A 19,267-nucleotide genomic window follows, 5' to 3' on the forward strand; every position below is an offset into this window, starting at 1 on the left:
AAGGAGACCATGCTAGATGTTTGTCACGGCCTCGAGAGTTTATTCTTACATGTAGGTTTATATAGGATTGTCGGGGGAAGGGGACATGGTCAGGGCAAGGAGTTGTAGGAGGAAGGGGACATGGCCAAGGCAAGGAGTTGTCAGGAAACCTAGAGGGGATGTAATTAGGTGTTCATCTAATCTTGCCTCACTGGCTTAACATGCTGACTGCACCAGGCTTCACATCCTTACCATAAACTGGCCTTTTGCAAAAGATAAGATTCTGTAAGCAGTCTGCTGACCGGTTCTAGAAGTACCTAACAGAAAGCTGGATGGACCAGCTTTCTGAGTAATGAGTCAGTTTATGAGCAGGCCCAGGTAAAATGGAGAGGCTTTTGCTCTATGGCTCCCGACATCTCCTCCCTTCTTTTATACAAAAGAAGGGGAGGCCTGCTATTCAGCAGTGGGCTGTAATGCCTTTGTTTCTTCATCAGCTACCGGTAGGATGAGGGAGTATTCAGCCAAGCATACGATCCCCTGGTAGTTGAATATCAGGTGAGGAAGTAGAAACTTAACTTGCTATATGGCAGTCTTTGTTTCTGGTAGTCGAGTATTAAGTGAGGAAGTAGAAACTTAACTTGCTATATGGTGGTTTCTGTTAATATGGCCGAGGTTTGATTCATAGCTCCCAACATCTCCTCGGGGGAGGCCCACTTTGCAGCGGTAAGCATTAACCAACTGGGGGAGTAGGGACCCGATTCCTCCTGTGGGATGTCTTTTTCCCACAATCTTTGGCCCTTGGTACCTTTTGGGGTGGGGAGGCAGGGCCTATGTGGCCGGAGAGCGAGGCATGGCCTTAGTGATAACAGTTACGGTACCAACCTCCATGCAAGCCAGGTATACCTCTCAGGGAATCCAGAAGCGGTCAGATAAGGACCTTCCCCTGCAGTGCTTTCCTTGCACCCACATTGGTGCCTATATCATACTCAATTTATTGTGAGCTGATATGTATAGGTCTGAATCCTATGCAGCTCCTAAAGGAGGGGTAGCTATTTGGCCAAGGCAGGTAGACTGCAGCGATAGCAGAGGTGTAGAGGACAGCAGTATAGTAAATAAGTACAGAATGTAAGATAAAGGGAGAGTGACAGCTGCAGGTGGTAGGTCTTCAGTGGCAACGCCTCGATCCACCAGCTCCAGTCTATGATAATGGACCTGTAAAGGCTGCACCTTAATGGCTTTAATCTGTTGACATATAAAATATAATAACAGGTCCGATTATGAGTGGGAGGATTAAGATAAGTAGAGGTCCTTCCAGCTTTGTCCTGTTAGGGAAAAAAGGGAGATTCTCTGAGAAGTGTTTCTTCCCTAGATATGTGAGATGTCACTGGAGGATCATCAGCTTCTTTTACAAGTCTCTCTGGTAGCCATCTCACAGCATTTTCTTTGGTGTCAGACAAGCATACTGATCTTTGGCCCCAAATGAGTACTGGGTCTGGGCCATTCCATTTTAAAGTTAAAGGATCTTTCCACATGGCTTTGGCAAAGGCATTTTTTGTATTTGTGTGCCAAAAGTGATCAGCTGCTGACTTTCCTTGAGCATCAAGCATTAAAAGTTTAGGACAAACAGTGCATGCTGAAGGATATTTCTTGGAGAGCCTTTTATGGGATATAAATCCCCCGTTTTTAACTTTTGGAGGGTAAATGGACCCAGAAGAGGGGCCTCTCCTGCCAGAACACCCCACTGGGTGTAAAGTCAGCAGCACAAATGACCAGGAGAAGAGGCTTTTTATGAGAGATAAAAGTGACTCTTTGGCTCAAATTGTAGCCTCCACTATCTTCAGGGCCTCTAAAATTTACCACAGGTAAACTAAATGTAAAATGCTGATGAGGAGTGTAAGGGAATTGTAAAAAAGCAATCCTTTAGGTCAATAATGATTTTACAATGTCCTGCAGGAATTGCTACTGAAGTGGGGAGGCCTGGTTGTAGAGCCCCCATAGGTACCATGGCCTTATTAATTTCTCTACGGTCCTGGAGCAATACAAAGATAGGAGTATTCTAAGGAGAGGTGGTAGGTCCAATATGGCCTGCAGCAAGTTGTTCCTGAACTAACATCGTGGCTGTAGCTAATTTCAGAAGTTAAGGGCCATTTATACATTTAAGGTATTTTTTTTTAAATCTTTGCTTACAGATTTCTCTCTGAGTGTTTAAAACCATGCAGATAGCCAAAAGTTAATTAAGGATTAATTTTAGAGGTCATTAATGGCTCTCGAAAGAGACTTTAGAGACACAGGAGTAGCCCCATAGTTTACTGGTGTCTTGCCTATTAGGATGAGTCAGGGCCATGATGTCCAAGTAATTTTCCCTTCTTTGGGAAGTCAGGAGGGCTGATTGTGCCTCAATTGTGACTCTCCTGTTTTAGAATGTACACCAATTTTGTTTGGGTTGCCATATCCTCCCTGCTCAGGAAGACAGGTGACTTACCAGGGGGCCAGTGTAGAAGTGTCCCATCATCTCCAGTGGCCTCATGACATGGGAGTACAGGCCAAAATATTGACACTTTTTACTCTAATGATTCCAGTTGGCTTTGGCTTATACATAGGTGACTAACACAATCAGAAAGGAAGTTACACCTGCCTGGATGTATGTACATATAGAGCACATTTGATTACTGAAATAGACTTAGTTAAAGAATGGCACAAGGAGCCGGGCGTGGTGGCGCATGCCTTTAATCCCAGCACTCGGGAGGCAGAGGTAGGAGGATCTCTGAGAATTCGAGGCCACCCTGAGACTACATAGTGAATTCCAGGTCAGCCTGAGCCAGAGTGAGACCCTACCTCGAAAATCCAAAAAAAAAAAAAAAGAATGGCACAAGGGCTTCTAAAATCATTTTGTCCTATCTTTAAAATTTTTGTTGTACTGTGGCAGCATAAGCATAGGAAGTAGGCACATCTCACATTTTAAATATCTAACATTTATAAATATAGGCAGAACCTGTTACCAGTCTTGAAAATAGTACCAATTGATTTATAAACTTACCTAATTTAACCTAGAAATTATCAGAAAAGAACAAGTAAGACAGTATAAGGTCTTAGCACCTGTGTGAAAATGTCTTTGATTAGTTTAGATACCTGTGTGGGTACAAATTACCCAGAAAACATTGGAAACAGAACCATGGAGCTTGAATTATATATATTAGATGAGAACCATTGTTTGAGCATGAGGCTGTATCCTAAAGTAGGGAATATGTCTTAAGAGTTAATTTTGTTATAAGCACTGAACTTAAGATGCAAAAATTGAGACAGTTACTTTACATACAATAGAGTAGAATTTGGTTTTTACTGAGCCAAAATAGCTAGCTAAATATTAATATAACCCTTGATAAATTTTTTGAAAGAAAAAACATTATTTGACAACCAATGATTTTGTCTTAAACTTGATAGCTATTGATTTTATGTAACACAGAAATTTTTATTAACATAAAACAATTTTATGTTTTACCCATGACTTAAATTTGATAAAGTTTAAGTAAGCTATCCCAACAAATCCCAGGAAGATGAAAGTTATTATTACTGCAATTAAATCACTTAAACCTAAGTGATTAAATCTAGTTATGACCATTCAATAAAATTAGCATAAATAAGACAGAAGCTATCTGTAAAATCACAATGTCTTTAGGTATGAGTACTTCACCTTTGGAAATTAACCATTTCTATGTGAGCCTTTATCTTTAGAATAGTTAAAACCTTGATGAAAACAGGAACCTAATTTACTTTACTGAGTCTTAAAGCCAGTTTTATAACCCTTAAATCATAACAAATTAGCATCAGTGACCTGTTAATGAGTGAGGCCTTATCATAAGACTCAGTTTATCTATTTAACATTTTGTCTAGTGAGAGACTATATAACAGATGTGACTTTAGGTGTTCATAAGAGATGAACTAAAGAGAACCACAGTTATATGCTGTATTCCTTTTTCCTTGTCAGAGACAATTGGCCATTTTTGTCTCTAGTCAGAGTCTGGGGGACACATGGCTTAAACTTGCATGGGGTTTGAGATAAAGGGGGTTCCACCTGTTGTTTTGTTTTGTTTTTTCTGAGTCCAGCTTTCCATGAATTTAAGTAGCATATGTTGGAAAGCAAGAGCAAAATGAAATTACAGAGCAGAGAGATAAGCATCCTGACATTTTTTTTCCTATTTTGAAGTTGTTTGTTTTTACATAGCAAATTTACCCATTTGTAAAACACAAGGTGATAGACTTTTGTGTATGTTTAACCTGGTTAAACCTCTAATTACATCTGTACTTATGATTTTGTGACCCACCTAACATAGGCATCACCTGTGTGATTAAGACTGTCCCTATATAAACTTATAGAGTATCCTTGGGCTGGAGAGATGGCTTAGCGGTTAAGCGCTTGCCTGTGAAGCCTAAGGACCCTGGTTTGAGGCTCGGTTCCCCAGGTCCCACGTTAGCCAGATGCACAAGGGGGCGCACCCATCTGGAGTTCGTTTGCAGAGGCTGGAAGCCCTGGCGCACCCATTCTCTCTCTCCCTCTGTCTTTCTCTCTGTGTCTGTCACTCTCAAATAAATAAATTTAAAAAAATTAAAAAATTTAAAAAAAAAAACTTTTAGAGTATCCTTAAGAGTCTGTAAACAGTTGAAGAATCTCTAACTTTAGGCATGGCATTTAGGTTTAGCCTGAAAATTCTTTCCTACATACGCACATCTTTATCCACATACTTTAACATTCTCAGTACCACTCAAAAAGCATTTTTAATGAGCATTCTATGTCTCAAAATGGAAAAATTCTTTTCCAGTTCCTTCAATCAATTCATCTCACCCCATCATTAATTATCTTTTCTCTTTTTTTTTTTATTCCCCGAGGGGGTGCACCATTCCTGGAAGTACTGCAATACCAGGTCAATGCGTGGAGTGGACGGAGTAAGCTCCTATTCCAACTCCAAGCTCTAAAAATCCATTTAATATATTGTCCTCAGATAGAGGACATATCAGATATTAAACTGATAAGAACAGATACTACACTTGATCTTAGCCAAAAGGTCAAGAAGTGATTATCTTTCTTATAAGGCTATTAAAAAATTGCACAAAATTGATTAATCCTATTACTAAAAAGAAAGCAGTCTTACTACAATTTTATATCATTAATACCAATAACACACTTGGGAATGATTTTATTAGGAGTAGCTAAGGCAAATTGTGTTGTTATCTTGAGGCAGGCTGGCTCAGAAGTCAGATCAGTTACCTCCTCCTTTTAAGTAACAGGGCATTACAATCTTTTTTTTATATCTGATAAATTATGTTACCTCTTTAGAGGAAGTTTTGTTGTTTTTAATAATCCTCTATGTAAGGTGAACTTGACCTAGAACAAATATTTGGCAAATTCACTCCTGTAAAAGACATTTAACTTTTCCTTTTTAATTTCTATGCTTAGGTCTTTGATTTCCTTGAAATGGTTCTCTAGAAGAGAAAGGAATGTCACCTGCGTCCATCTCATCTCGTTAGTTACAAACAGTCACCAACATGACATGAATAGCAAGCACAATGAGCACACATAAACACATATACACACACATATAAAAAGAACATATCCTCCTGATAATATCAAAAACAACTTGAAGCAATCTCAATTCCTTCTGTTTTTAAAATATCTTTTACTATGGCAATTAGCTCCTTTTTACTCTTTGTTAAATCTCTTTTTTTTTTTTTTTCTTTAACCCGTGTTCCTTATGCCTTGAGAGAAGTTTTAAGCCTTTCAACAATTTATGCTTACTTAGGGTCTGTCCCATGATAGAAAAGGAAAGAGGAGAAATGACAAGACCAGAGGGCAACATTCCCGGTCGGAGAACTGGCACGGGGGAAGGGTTTCCCGGTGGTCCTGACATGAGCCTGACCATAATTCTAAGAACTGGAAGCCACTTTAAGAGCATTTACTGGCTGTTGCGTACCCAGTCTTGTTGATAAGAAGAGAGGCTAGATAGGAGGTCTTTGCCAACACCCGAATGTGAGGCCCGAGGTACAAAGAAAGACCTGAACGTCGCTCGAGTGGACGGCTGTCCCAGCCATTAGACCGCCACCCCACCGGAGGGGTGAGTGAAGGTCTGCATAGAGGTCACTACAGGCAATACACCTGCAAAACAGACCACACCGTGATCGACGCAGAAAAGCCCACCTGTGAAACTGATCTGTTTGAGGTAAGCGATGAATTTTAGGCAATGAAAGTAAAGACTATTGAGTCATTTTTTTCAAGGCACAATAACTGCGGGACTTTCTTTTTGCACTTCTCTTCCTCCTTTTACTTTCGGGTGCCACTTGCCCCAGCCAGCAGGGAGTTGAACAAAGAAGTGAGGTGAAAATCAACCTGAATGAAAGAAGGCAAACAGACACAAGAAGGAGGCCTCGAGAGTTTATTCTTACATGTAGGTTTATATAGGGTTGTAGGGGGAAGGGGACATGGTCAGGGCAAGGAGTTGTAGGGGGAAGGAAATGTGGCCAGGGCAAGGAGTTGTCAGGAAACCTAGAGGGGATGTAATTAGGTGTTCATCTAATCTTGCCTCACTGGCTTAACATGCTGACTGCACCACGTTTCACATCCTGACCATAAACTGGCCTTTTGCAAAAGATAAGATTCTGTAAGCAGTCTGCTGACAGGTTCCAGAAGTACCTAACAGAAAGCTGGATGGACCAACTTTCTGAGTAATGAGTCAGTTTATGAGCAGGCCCAGGCAAAATGGAGAGGCTATTGCTCTATGGCTCCCGACAAACAGCCTCCCCTCCACCATGCCAGCACAAGTGCCAGCAACCACCAGAGACCAGCAGAGGATCACAACACCCAGCACCAGCAGCCAGAGCAGTGATCCAACAACCCAGCCAGCCTACCTGAACTCCCAGTGCACCAAAGAGGAACCCAAGCAGGAGCACAGCATAACTGAGACCAAAATCATCCCAAAAGGTAACTGGAATTACACCAGATCAGTACCCACCAAATAAGCCTGGTATATAGTCCTGAACCGGATATGCTAATTGTACCTTCCATATCAGGATAAGTCATATGTTAAATCTCATGGATGGTCAGATTTGCCATTCTTAAATAAGCTATATTTATCCTGCAAAACCATCCATTCAAATACATGGAGAAATAAGAACATTCCATGACAAAAGCAGGCTAAAGGAGTATTTGAAGACAAAACCAGCTCTACAGAAAATACTTGAAAGAATCAATGAAACAAAGAGTTGGTTCTTTGAAAGGATAAACAAGATTGATAACACTCAGCAAATCTGACCAAAGAAAGACAGAAGAGACGAAAAAGTTAACATCACAACAGATGACAGAGAAATTCAAAAAATCATAGAGACATACTATAAAAACATATACTCCACTAAGTATGAAATCTGAAAGAAATGTATGATTTCCTTGATTAATATGACCTACCTAAACTCAATCAAGATGAGATTAATCACTTAAATAGATCTATAACAAGTACAGAGATCCAAACAGTTATCAAAAATCTCCCAACTAAAAAAAGTCCAGGCCCAGATGGATTCACTGTTGAATTTTAATAGACTTTCAGGGAAGAACTAACACCATTGCTTCTTAAGGTTTTCTTCCTTCAAGAAACAAGCATCATTCTGATACCAAAACCAGGCAAAGATAGAACAAAAAAGAAAGTTACAGACAAGTCTCCCTCATGAACATAGATGCAAAAATTCTCAACAAAATATTGGCAAACAGAATACAAGAATATATCAGAAAGATCATTCACCCTGACCAAGTAGGCTTTATCCCAGAGATTCAGGTATGGTTCAACATAAACAAATTGATAAATGTAATACATTATATAAATGGACTGAAGGACAAAAATCACATGATCATCTCATTAGATGCAGAGAAAGCATTCGACAAAATCCAACATCCCTTCAAGATAAAAGTCTTACAAAGACTGGGAATAGAAGAAGCATATCTCAATATAATAAAAGCTATTTATGGCAAGCCTACAGCCAACATATTACTAAATGGGGAAAAACTGGAAGCTTTTCCACTAAAATCAGGAACAAGACACTGTCCCCACTTTTATTTAACATAGTTTTGGAAGTCTTAGCCATAGCAATAAGGCAAGAAACACACATAAAAGAGATACAAATTGGAAAGGAAGAGATCAAGTTACCATTATTTGCAGATGACATGATTCTATACATAAAGGACCCTAAAGACTCTACCAGCAAACTTTTAGAGCTGATCAAAACCTACAGCCATGTAGCAGGATACAAAATAAATACACAGAAATCAGTGACCTTCAGATATGCTGGCAACAAAAACACAGAGGATGAAATCAGAGAATCACTCCCATTCACAATTGCATCAAAGAAAATAAAGTAAAGGACACATTGCAGAACACATTAGGAAATGGAAAAACATCCCTTGTTCCTGGATTGGAAGAATCAATATTGTGAAAATGGCAATCTTACCAAAAGCAATCTACACATTTAATGCAATCCCTTCTTCACAAAAATAGAAAAAACAATCCAAAAATTCATTTGGAATCACAAAAAAACTCAAATATCTAAAACATACTGAGCAATAAAAACAAGGCTGGTGGTATCACCATACCTGATTTTGACCGATACTACAGAACCATAGTAACAGAAACAACATGGTACTGGCACAAAAGCAGACATGTAGATCAATGCAACAGAATAGAAGACCCAGATGTAAGTCTGGGTAGCTATAGCCACCTGATATTCAATAAAAATGCCAAAAATACTCGTTGAAGGAAAGACAGCCTCTTCAGCAAATGGTGTTGAAAATAGATTCTTCTCTCTCTCCCTGAACAAGAATTAAGTCCAAATTGATTAAAGACCTTAACATCAGACCTGAAACTCTGAAACTGCTACAGGAAAAAGTAGGGGAATCCCTTCAACATATTGGTCTTGGCAAAGACTTTCTGAATATAACCACAATTACTCAGGCAAGAAAACCACAGATTAACCACACTGGGACCTCATGAAATTACAAAGATTTTGTACAGCAAAGGACACTGTGAGTAAAGCAAAGAGGCAACCTACAGAATGGGAAAAAATCTTTGCCAGCTTTATTTCTGAAAGAGGATTAATATCTAGGACATACAAAGAACTCAAAAATTAAATAATAAGAAATCAAACAAGCCAATTAAAAATGGACTATGGAACTAAATAGAGAGTTCTCAAAAGAAGAAATATGGATGGCATATAAGCATCTGAAAAAATGTTCTACACCCCTAGTCATCAGGGAAATTCAGATTAAAACTACATTGATATTCCATCTCCCTTCTGTCAGTTTGGCTACCATCATGAAAACAAATGACCATAAATGCATGAGGATGTGAAAAACAGGAACCCTTCTACACTGATGGTGGGAATGCAATCTAGTCCAGCCATTGTGGAAATCAGTATGGAAGTTCCTAAGACAGCTAAAAATAGATCTATATGACCCATCCATAGCACTCCTAGGCATATAGCCTAAGGACTCACCTCATTACCTTAGATATTGCCACTCAATTCACAATAGATGGAACCAGCCTCAACTGATGTCCCTCAACTGATGAGTGGATAATGAAAATATAGCACATATATACAATGGAGTTCTACTCAGAGGTAAAGAAAAATGAAGTTATGAAATTTGCAGGAAAATGGATGGATCTGGAAAGGATTATACTAAGTGAGGTAACCCAGGCCCAGAAAACCAAACGTCACATGTTCTCTCTCATATGTGGATCTTCTACATATATATGTATGTATGTATGTATGTATGTATGTGTATATATATATATATATATATATATATATATATATATATATATATATATATGTAGAAGAATAGATTAATTGGGGTGAAAAGTTCCAAAGTGAGGTCAGGGGAAAAGATTGACTAAAGGAAAGGTGGAGGCAGGGCTAATCATAATCTAAGAGGATATAAATAAATCATATGGAATACTACTTTTTTGGACAATGGAACACTCAGGAGCCATAGATTGTTGCTAGAAAGTTTCAGTGCCAATAATTGGATACCTTCCAGTGAGGCTGGAAGCCCTGGTGCGCCCATTCTCTCTCTCTCCCTCTATCTGTCTTTCTCTCTGTGTCTGTCGCTCTCAAATAAATAAATAAAAAATTAAAAAAAAAAAGAAAAAGAAACATGAAGGGAGAGTGGCAGTGAACAATGGAGGAGCAGATCACAAAGTAGAAGAACACGTGGAACAGCAAGAGAACTAGAGCAGCTGTGGCTCCCTCCCCTCCCCCACTGCCTGAGCCCAGCTCCAGCAAACAGAGCAGCGGTCCCGGGACCCAGCCACGCCAACTTGAGCTGACAGCAGGACCCAAGCAGGAGCAGAGTCTCGCAGCAACATCAGTGGCTCCAGCACCGGAAACAGCGGCCCCAGCAGTGGTAGATCCAGTAGCGCCAGATTCAGTGGCAGCAGTGGCAGCTACAGCAACAGTGGCAGCTTCAGCAGAAGCAGTAGTGGTTCCAGCAGTGAGGGTGTCAATCTACAGGGCCACAGTTGCCAGGCTCGGTTTGCCCCTCAGGAAAAGCCAGTGCCCAGCTCCAGAAATCAGAATGGCAAATAAGCATCTAAAAAGATGTTCTACGTCACTAGTCATCAGGGAAATGCAGATTAAAACTACATTGAGATTCCATCTCACTCCTGTCAGATTGGCAACCATCATGAAAACAACTGGTCATAAATGCTGGTGGGGATGTGGTAAAAGAGGAACCCTTCTACACTGCTGGTGGGAATGCAATCTGGTCCAGCCATTGTGGAAATCAGTGTGGAGGTTCCTAAAACAGCTAAAGATTGATCTACCATATGACCCAGCTATAGCACTGCTAGGCATATATCCAAAGGACTCATCTCATTTCCTTAGAAGTACATGCTCAACCATGTTTATTGCTGCTCAATTTATAATAGCTGGGAAATGGAAACAGCCTAGATGTCCCTCAACTGATGAGTGGATAATGAAGATGTGGCACATTTATACAATGAAGTTCTACTCAGCAATAAAGAAAAATGAAGTTATGAAATTTGCAGAAAAATGGATGGACCTGGAAAGGATTATACTAAGTGAGGTAACCCAGGCCCAGAAAGTCAAGCGCCACATGTTCTCCCTCATATGTGGATCCTAGCTACAGATGATTGGGCTTCTGCGTGAGAAGGAAAATACTTAGTAGCAGAGGCCAGTAAGTTAAAAAGGAAATATAAAGGAAAGAGAAAGGAAGGGAGGAGGGTACTTAATAGGTTGGTATTGTATATATGTAAGTACAATGATTGAGATGGGGAGGTAATATGATGAAGAATGGAATTTCAAAGGGGAAAGTGGGGGGGGGAGGTATTACCATGGGATATTTTTTATAATTATGGAAAATGTTAATAAAAATTGTGAAAATAAGTGAAAATTTAAAAAAAGAAGTTTGCCTGCAAAGCCTACCCACCATGGTTCATTTTCTCAGTACCCACAAGCCAGATGCATCTAGCATTCCAACACTCCCATTATCTTCTCTCTCTCTCTCTCCTTGTAAAATAAATAAAATAGAGGGAATTACCATGGGATATATTTTATAATCATGGAAAATGTTAATAAAAATTTAAAATAAATAAAGAAAGAAAGAAATAAAGGTTAAAAAACAAATAAATAAATAAATAATAATTTAGATCTGCAAGGATGGCTCAGAAGTTAAGGCACTTGTCTGCAAAGTCTAAGGACCCAGTGTCCATGCAAAGCCAGATGCACAAAATGACATGTGCATCTGGAGTTTGCAGCAGCAAGAGGTTCTAGTGTATCTATTGCCTCATTCCCTCTCTCTCTCTCTCTTTGTCAAGTAAATGAATAAAAATATTTTTAAAATATTTTTACTTACAATTTTCATAAATATAAATACAAACAATGTACCATGATCATAGTCAATGTTCAGAGCAGTGACCCACTGACATAGGCAGCCTGTCTGATCCCATAGCATAGCAAAAAGGGAATCAAGCAGGCATGCAGCATGGCTGAGATGAAGGCCATCCCAAAAGGTAACCAGACTTATTACACCTTCAGGGTATACCAGAAGTAGAAGAATTTCACTCCAAAGGCATAGTAGGCAAAACTTAGTTTACAGACCTGCTTTGTAAGTGCTAATCGCACCGTCCATACCAGGGTAGATTATGTGTTAAATCTTCATAGTCAGATTTGCCATCCTTAAATAAGCTGTATTTTGGGGTTGTTGCTTCCTCATTCATACTGTCTTTGTCTTTTCTTCTGTCATTCATAGGTTCAGTGTCTCACTCCTCATTCATACTGTCTTTGTCTTTTCTTCTGTCATTCATAGGTTCAGTGTCTCACTCAGCCACAAGCTTACTTTGGAACCCTTATACACCAGAAATCTCAGCCTTCCAGTTGACAGGATTAAGGCTGTGTGGCAACACACATCATTAGGGACTTTGACTTTGTTAGAGGACCTGCTCATTTTAATACCCATTGTTGCATAAAAGTCCTTGTGTATATTGTTCATTTGTGTATATTGTGTATATTGTTCAGTTGAATTTTGGACTTTGTCTGTATTTTGATCTACCCAGACTACTGGAATACTCGCAGAGCAGGCAAACCCAACACCTACTGTCATTTTCCCTGTTACTATGCTACATATGGCATATAAATATCTAAAAAATGTTCTGTGCCCTTAGCCATCAGGAAAATGCAAAATAAAACTATTTTGAAATTCCATCTCACTCCTATCAGAATGGCTATCATCAAGATAACAAACAGCAAGAAATGTTGGGGAGGATGTGGTAAAAAAGGAACCCTCCTGTCGGGCACTGCCAGGCACATGCTGGAGCCTTCAGTAGACAGCCTGAGATGCCTGGCATGGCTAAGGACCCCCAGACTACAGGAGGCCACTCCCTCTCCAAGCCCAGCACAACTGAACTTAGGCTTTCCCTGTGACCTCTGGCCAGTTGCCTAGGAAACTCCTTATATGGTATCAGCCAGCAACCTTTGCATAGCCCTGTATCCTGTAACTTCACTTTGCCATTGCTTATGTGCTGGAATGTATGTCCCCATATGCTAATTAGGCATCAGCAAGCAATCTTGTACATCCAATCCCCTTAGCACCTTCAACCTTCAACTGTTTATAAACCTATTTCCCTATTGATTAAACTGAGCTGTTCACAGAGACTGTCTCGCAAAAGTGATTCTCGCAAAAGTGCCTCCGGGGTACTGCAGCTGGCCAGGATTACCCAGGGATCCATACCCTTCTGCACTATTGGTGAGAATGTAGTCTGGGACAACCATTGTGTAAATCAGTGTGGAAGTTCTTGAGACAGCTAAAAATAGATTTACCATATGATCCAGCTATACCACTCCTAGGCATATATCCTAAGGACTCTTTTCACTACCTAGAGATACTTGCACAAACATGTTTATTGCTGCTCTATTCACAATAGCTAGGAAATGGAGCCAGCCTAGATGTCCCTCAACAGATGAATGCATAATGAGGATGTGATTCATTTACACAATGGAGTTCTAAGATCAGTGGTAAAGAAAAATGAAATTTGCAGGGAAATAGATGGATTTGGAAAAGATTGTATTCAGTGAGGTAATCCAGGCCCAGAAAGACAAACGTCACATGTTCTCTCTCATATGTGGATTGTAGCTACATATATTTAGACTTGTGTGTGAGTTGGAACCAAAAATTGGTAGCAGAGGCCAGTAAGCTGCAAAAGGGTTATAAGGGAGGAAGAAGAGAGGAGAACTTAAAGGAATGGTATTGTATATACGTAAGTAGCATCTGGCTTTACATGGGCACTGGCGAATCAAATTGGGCCATCAGGCCTTGCAAGCAATCTGGTGTGGATACATGTGTAACATGGTGCCTGCATATGTGTGGTCAACAATGAGTGTCTTCTTATTTTTTTGAATATTTACTTAAGTGAGTATGGATGTGCCATGCCATTTGTGCCTGCAAATGAACTTCAGATGCATGTGACCCTTTGTGCATTTGACATTACCTGGGTACTGGGGAGTTGAGCCCAGGATGACAGGCTTTGTAAACAAGTGTCTCTAGCCACTAAGAAATCTCCCCAGACTTTTTTTTTTTTTTTAAGGTAATGTCTCACTGTAGGCCAAGCTGACCTGGAATTAACTCTGTAGTTCCAGGTTGGCCTTGAAATCATAGTGATACAAGAAATCTTCCCAGACTTTTTTTTTAAGGTAATGTCTCACCGTAGGCCAAGCTGACCTGGAATTAACTCTGTAGTTCCAGGTTGGCCTTAAACTTATAGTGATCATCCTATCTCTACCTCAATTTTTATTTTATTTGCAATTAGAGATAGTGAATGGGCTCACCAAAGCTTCTTGCCATTGCAAGTGAACTCCATACACTGTGTACTACTTTGTTCATCTGGCTTTATGTGGGTGCTGGGGAAGTTAACCCAGGTCGTAGGTATAACAAGCAAGCACCTTTAACTACCCAGCCATCTCTCCAGCCCCTAAAATGTGTATTTACTTAATTGCAAGGAGAGAGTGTATGTGTGCATGTGAGTTAGTTTCTTCTGCCATTGATGGCTCAGTGTTGAAAGTTGATTACTTGAAAAGTCTGACGGCCTAGGATCAACCTCGCTGTACCAACGTTAAAGTCACATGAATCTAGAGTTCCTTGGCAGTGACAAGTGGCCCTGGCTTGCCCTATTCTGTCTGTCTGTCTTTATGTATCTCTCTCTCCTGGTAAATAAATATTTTAAATTGTTTTATTTATTTATTTGCAAGCAGATAGATGTAGAACAGAGACATACACAGAGAAAATGGGCACACCAGGGCCTCTAGTTACTGAAAATGGACTCCAGATGAATGCACCACTTTTTACATCTGGATCTACATGAGTACTAGGGAATCAAACTCAGGATGTAAGGTTCCTTAGACAGTCACCTTAACCGCTGAGCCATCTCTCCAGCTCTAAAAAATTATTTGGTCCAGTCATTGTGGAAATCAGTGTGGAGGTTCCTGAGACTGCTAAAAATCTACTATATGACCCAGCTATACCACTCCTAGCCACATATCCTAAGGACTCATCTCACTACCTTACAAATACTTGCTCAACCATGTTTATTGCTACTCTATTCAAAATAGCTAGGAAATGGGACTGGCCTAGATGTCCCTCAACTGGTGAGTGGATCATGAAGATGTGGCACATTTACACAATGGTGTTCTACTCAGCATTAAACAAAAATGAAGTTATATAATTTTCAGGAAAAGGGATGGATTTGGAAAGAGTGAGGTAACCCAGGCTCAGAAAGCCAAACATCATATGTTCTCTCTCATATGTGGATCCTAGCTACAAATTATTGGACTTCTATGTGAGTAGGAAGAAAACTCAGTAGCAGAGGCTAGTAAGCTAGAAAGGAGATATAAAGGGAATAGAAAGTGAGGGAGGAGGACTTAATAGGATGGTATTCTATACAAGTCAGTAGAAGAACAGATTAATGGGGTGAAAAGGCCTAAGTGAGGTCAGGGAAAGAGACTAAGTAAAGGAAAGATATTATATCTAAGAGGATATAAATAAGTCATATGGAAAACTACTTTTTTGGACAATGGAACACACAGGAGCCATAGATCGTTACTAGAAAATTTTCAGTGGCACAGATGGGATACATTCCAGTGAGCTGTTGGCCAGAGAGGTCCCATATGCCCCCAAAACATTACAGGCCATTGCCAAGGCCCTTAGTTTCCCACCAAGAATAGATGGTAAGACCCTATTGCTGAAGACTCCACATACTTGGGCTGCAAGACCACTGAGAAATCCTGCTTGAACTGAGCTGAAACCCTCCTCCATGTATACCAGCTGACAAAAAAGCCACACTGTATGCAGTCCAATGGTAGACAGAGAAATCACCAATGAAGAATCACAGTGAACACTGCAAGCCAGGCCAGATGAGCCAATAGGTGCAATAGTGACACGTCTGCTATGGGGGAAACCTACTGCCCTATAATTTGACTGGAGGCCCACTCCATGGGAGGGAATACATCCCTGGTACTGAAAACTACAACAGGAGTAGTCATGAGCCCTAGGGGTGTACTGTCTGTTGCTGTCTGCCTAATGTATATACTATGCTCACCAAACTTCCCAGTAAGCACTTCTCTTAATGTCCATACCTATATATTAATGCTACTCTCACTTTGGGTAGAGAATCTTCTCTTTTCAGATGGCAGTGACCTTGGGATGACTCAGAAGGCATCATGGTGCTGAGAAGTGACAGAGGAGTACTCAGCACTGAACTATCTCTATCACACCTTCCAAGGCTCAGGGTCCATTACAGAAAAGGTGTTGGAAAGAATGTAAGAACCAAAGAAAGGATAGGACTCCTTACAACATGCTCCTCCAGACACAAAATAGCCTGGATATCCATGATCTCACAGTGCCTGACACTACCTACACAAGACCATCATAATAGGAGGAAAATATCATGACATCAAAAGAAAAGAGAGACTTATTGAAAGGGGGAGGGGATATAATGGACAGTGGAGTTTCAAAGGGGCAACTGAGGGGAGTGAAGGAATTACCATGGGATATTGTTTAAAATCATGAAAGTTGTCAATAAAATAAATAAATAAATAAATTTTTAAAAAACAGGAAAATCTGCAGAATCTGTACTAAAAAAAAAAAATAGAACAAGTAAGTTCAACAAGAACACCAAAAAAATCAGCATTAAAAAAACACTGTATTTCTGTATATTAACAATAAATACATGGAAATTGAGATACAAATACAATACCATTTACAATCACTAAAAAATTGAATACTTAGGTGTAAATGCAGCACAGCATGTATAGGAATTGTATGTGAAACTATACAATTCTATTTAAAGAAATAAAAGAAAAGCTAAATAGAGAGATATACTTCTCAAGCATAGGTCAGGAAAGAGAAACCAGAAATAACTACACAGACGTAGAGCAGGGCCTGGAGAGATGGGTTAGTGGTTAAAGGCACTAGCTTGCAAAGTTTCACCACCTGGGTTCAATTCCCCAGTACCCACATAAAGCCAGATGCACAAAGTAGTGCGAGTATCTGGAGTTTTTTAGCAGTGGCAAGAGGTCCTGATGTGCCCATTCCCCCTCCCCTCTATCTTTGCTTGCAAATTAATTCCTAAGTGTCACCCTAGGGAGCTGAGCTGACAAAGAATCTTGGAGCTCATCCCATGTATCACCAACATTCCTCCAGAAAACACACAAGGAGAAGGACAGGGCTCAAGAAGCATGTAAATACTGAGTAAAAGCAAAGTGAAAGCACAAGTGGTGGCACACAGCTTTAATCCCATCACTCAGGAGGCATAGGTAGGAGGATTGCTGTGAGTTTGAGGCCAACCTGAGAATATACAGTGAGTTCCAGGTCCACCTGAGCTACAGTGGTCCTTTTTCATAAAAGCAAAAAAAAAGTACAATGAACCCCTTTCTGCACTACAGGGGGCTAACAATGCACCCCGATGCTCCCAGGTCAGACCTTTCCCACAGAGCCCATCACTGTCTTAGCTTCACCTCCTAAATAGCCCCACCTTTCTGGTATAACTCCCCTATGCCAGGATTAGCACCAGCTCACAACCCTGTCCTACCTCTCACACACAGGCATAGCCCTGCCCATCTCTAAACCTGCCTCTTGCCTCAAAGTGGACCTCAGACTTCCACTGCATTGTCCTTGTTGCTCTGGCCTTCTTGCTAAACCTGCAGGGACCCCCTGGGACACGAAGGAAACTGAGCTCCAGTCTCCATGCCCACACCTAGGGTCTTATGTATGTAGTCATGCTAGTAGACAGCCATGTCCCCAGAAATTATTTTTGTTTTGCTTTTTGAAGTAAGGTATGGCTGTAGCCTAGGCTGACCTGGAATTCAGTATATAGAATTCAGTATGTACTGGATGGTCCTCCTGTAATGGGGTGCTAGCACGTCAGGAAAGTCCTTGAACCCTAAATCCTATGTCTGTGCTTACTTTTAATCAAAGAATTGAATAGAATAAGACTGAGAAGGATAATTATTAAATTATTATATTTATTTAGGGAGTTCAGAAACAAGGAAAGGGGAATTAATACAACCACATGGTTGCAGAGCCCATGTGGAGGGCTTGGGAAAACCATGGAGAAAAAAGACAGTTCAAAGAGCTGTCATGTGGAGAGCTGAAGGGTGTAAAGAGCCCATGTGGAGAGTAAGGAGTAGGGGGCTCCCCCCTCTGCTGGCTGGAAACTCACCAGCAGCTGGAAGTTCAGAAGAGGTTAGAAAGCACAGAGACCCTATCCCCCATAAAAATATTTTATAACATTATGGTGGTAGATCCTACCTTCCAGCTCAGGTGACCCAGCAGGACAAGTGATTGGTTACGGCTAGGGGCTGTCTCAGGAAGAGGCTACAGTGATACCAAGTTCTGGGGCTGAATGAGATCAACCACAATGTTAGGATTAGATTTAAATCCTATAAAAGACCTCCCTCCCAGGAAGGACCAAGATTGCTTGTGGAAAGACAATTCTAAGGAACCAGGCAAGAGGTAAGAAGTCAGATCATCATTTGATTTTTAGCAAGTGCAGACCTTCCTGCCTTTTTAATTTCAGGGATCACCCTAATGGCCTAAAAGAGCTACTTGACACCCTCTCAGTCCTACCTCCACCTCTAGAGTGCTGAGATTAAAGGTGTGTGCCACCAGTCAGCTGGTTTTCCTTTTTGTCGTTTTTCTTTTCTTTTCTTTTCTTTCTTTTCTTTTCTTTTCTTTTCTTTCTCTCTCTCTCTCTCTCTCTCTCTCTCTCTCTCTCTCTCTCTCTCTCTCTGTGTGTGTGTGTGTGTGTGTGTGTGTGTGTGTGTGTGTTTTTAACAGGTGAGCCACCAGACCCAACTAACCTATTATCTTTTAAATATTTTTATATATTTATTTGCAAGCAGATGGAAAGAGTAAGTATACCAGGGCCTCTAACCACTACAAAGGAATAAATGAATTCTGGGTGCATGCATGCACCACTTGGTGCATCTGGCCTTACTTGGGAACAGGAGAATGGAAGACTGGCCTTTAGGCTTTGCAGCCAAGTCCATTAACCACTAGCTGTCTCTCCAGTCCTTTTCTTGTTTTTTGAGAGAAGATCTTTTGGTAATTTTTATTTTTTGTTTTTCAAGGTAGGGTCTCACACTACACGGGGTTGACTGGGAACTCATTCTGTAATCCTAGGCTGGCTTCAGACTCATAGCTCTCCTAATTTTGCGTCATATGTGCTGGGATTAAGGGGGTATAGAT

The 19,267-nt window shown here is 40.5% G+C and overlaps 1 non-coding gene across 1 annotated transcript; it reads right to left on the minus strand.

The window, feature by feature from the left end:
• Nucleotides 1-4,861: 4,861 nt before the first annotated feature.
• Nucleotides 4,862-5,052, minus strand: LOC123453495. Its single transcript, XR_006632869.1, has one exon. It is a non-coding gene; the product is annotated as a U2 spliceosomal RNA (small nuclear RNA).
• Between the last annotated feature and the right edge of the window lie 14,215 nt (nucleotides 5,053-19,267).

Source organism: Jaculus jaculus, chromosome 11 (genome assembly GCF_020740685.1).
Source record: "Jaculus jaculus isolate mJacJac1 chromosome 11, mJacJac1.mat.Y.cur, whole genome shotgun sequence".
Classification (NCBI taxonomy): domain Eukaryota; kingdom Metazoa; phylum Chordata; class Mammalia; order Rodentia; family Dipodidae; genus Jaculus; species Jaculus jaculus.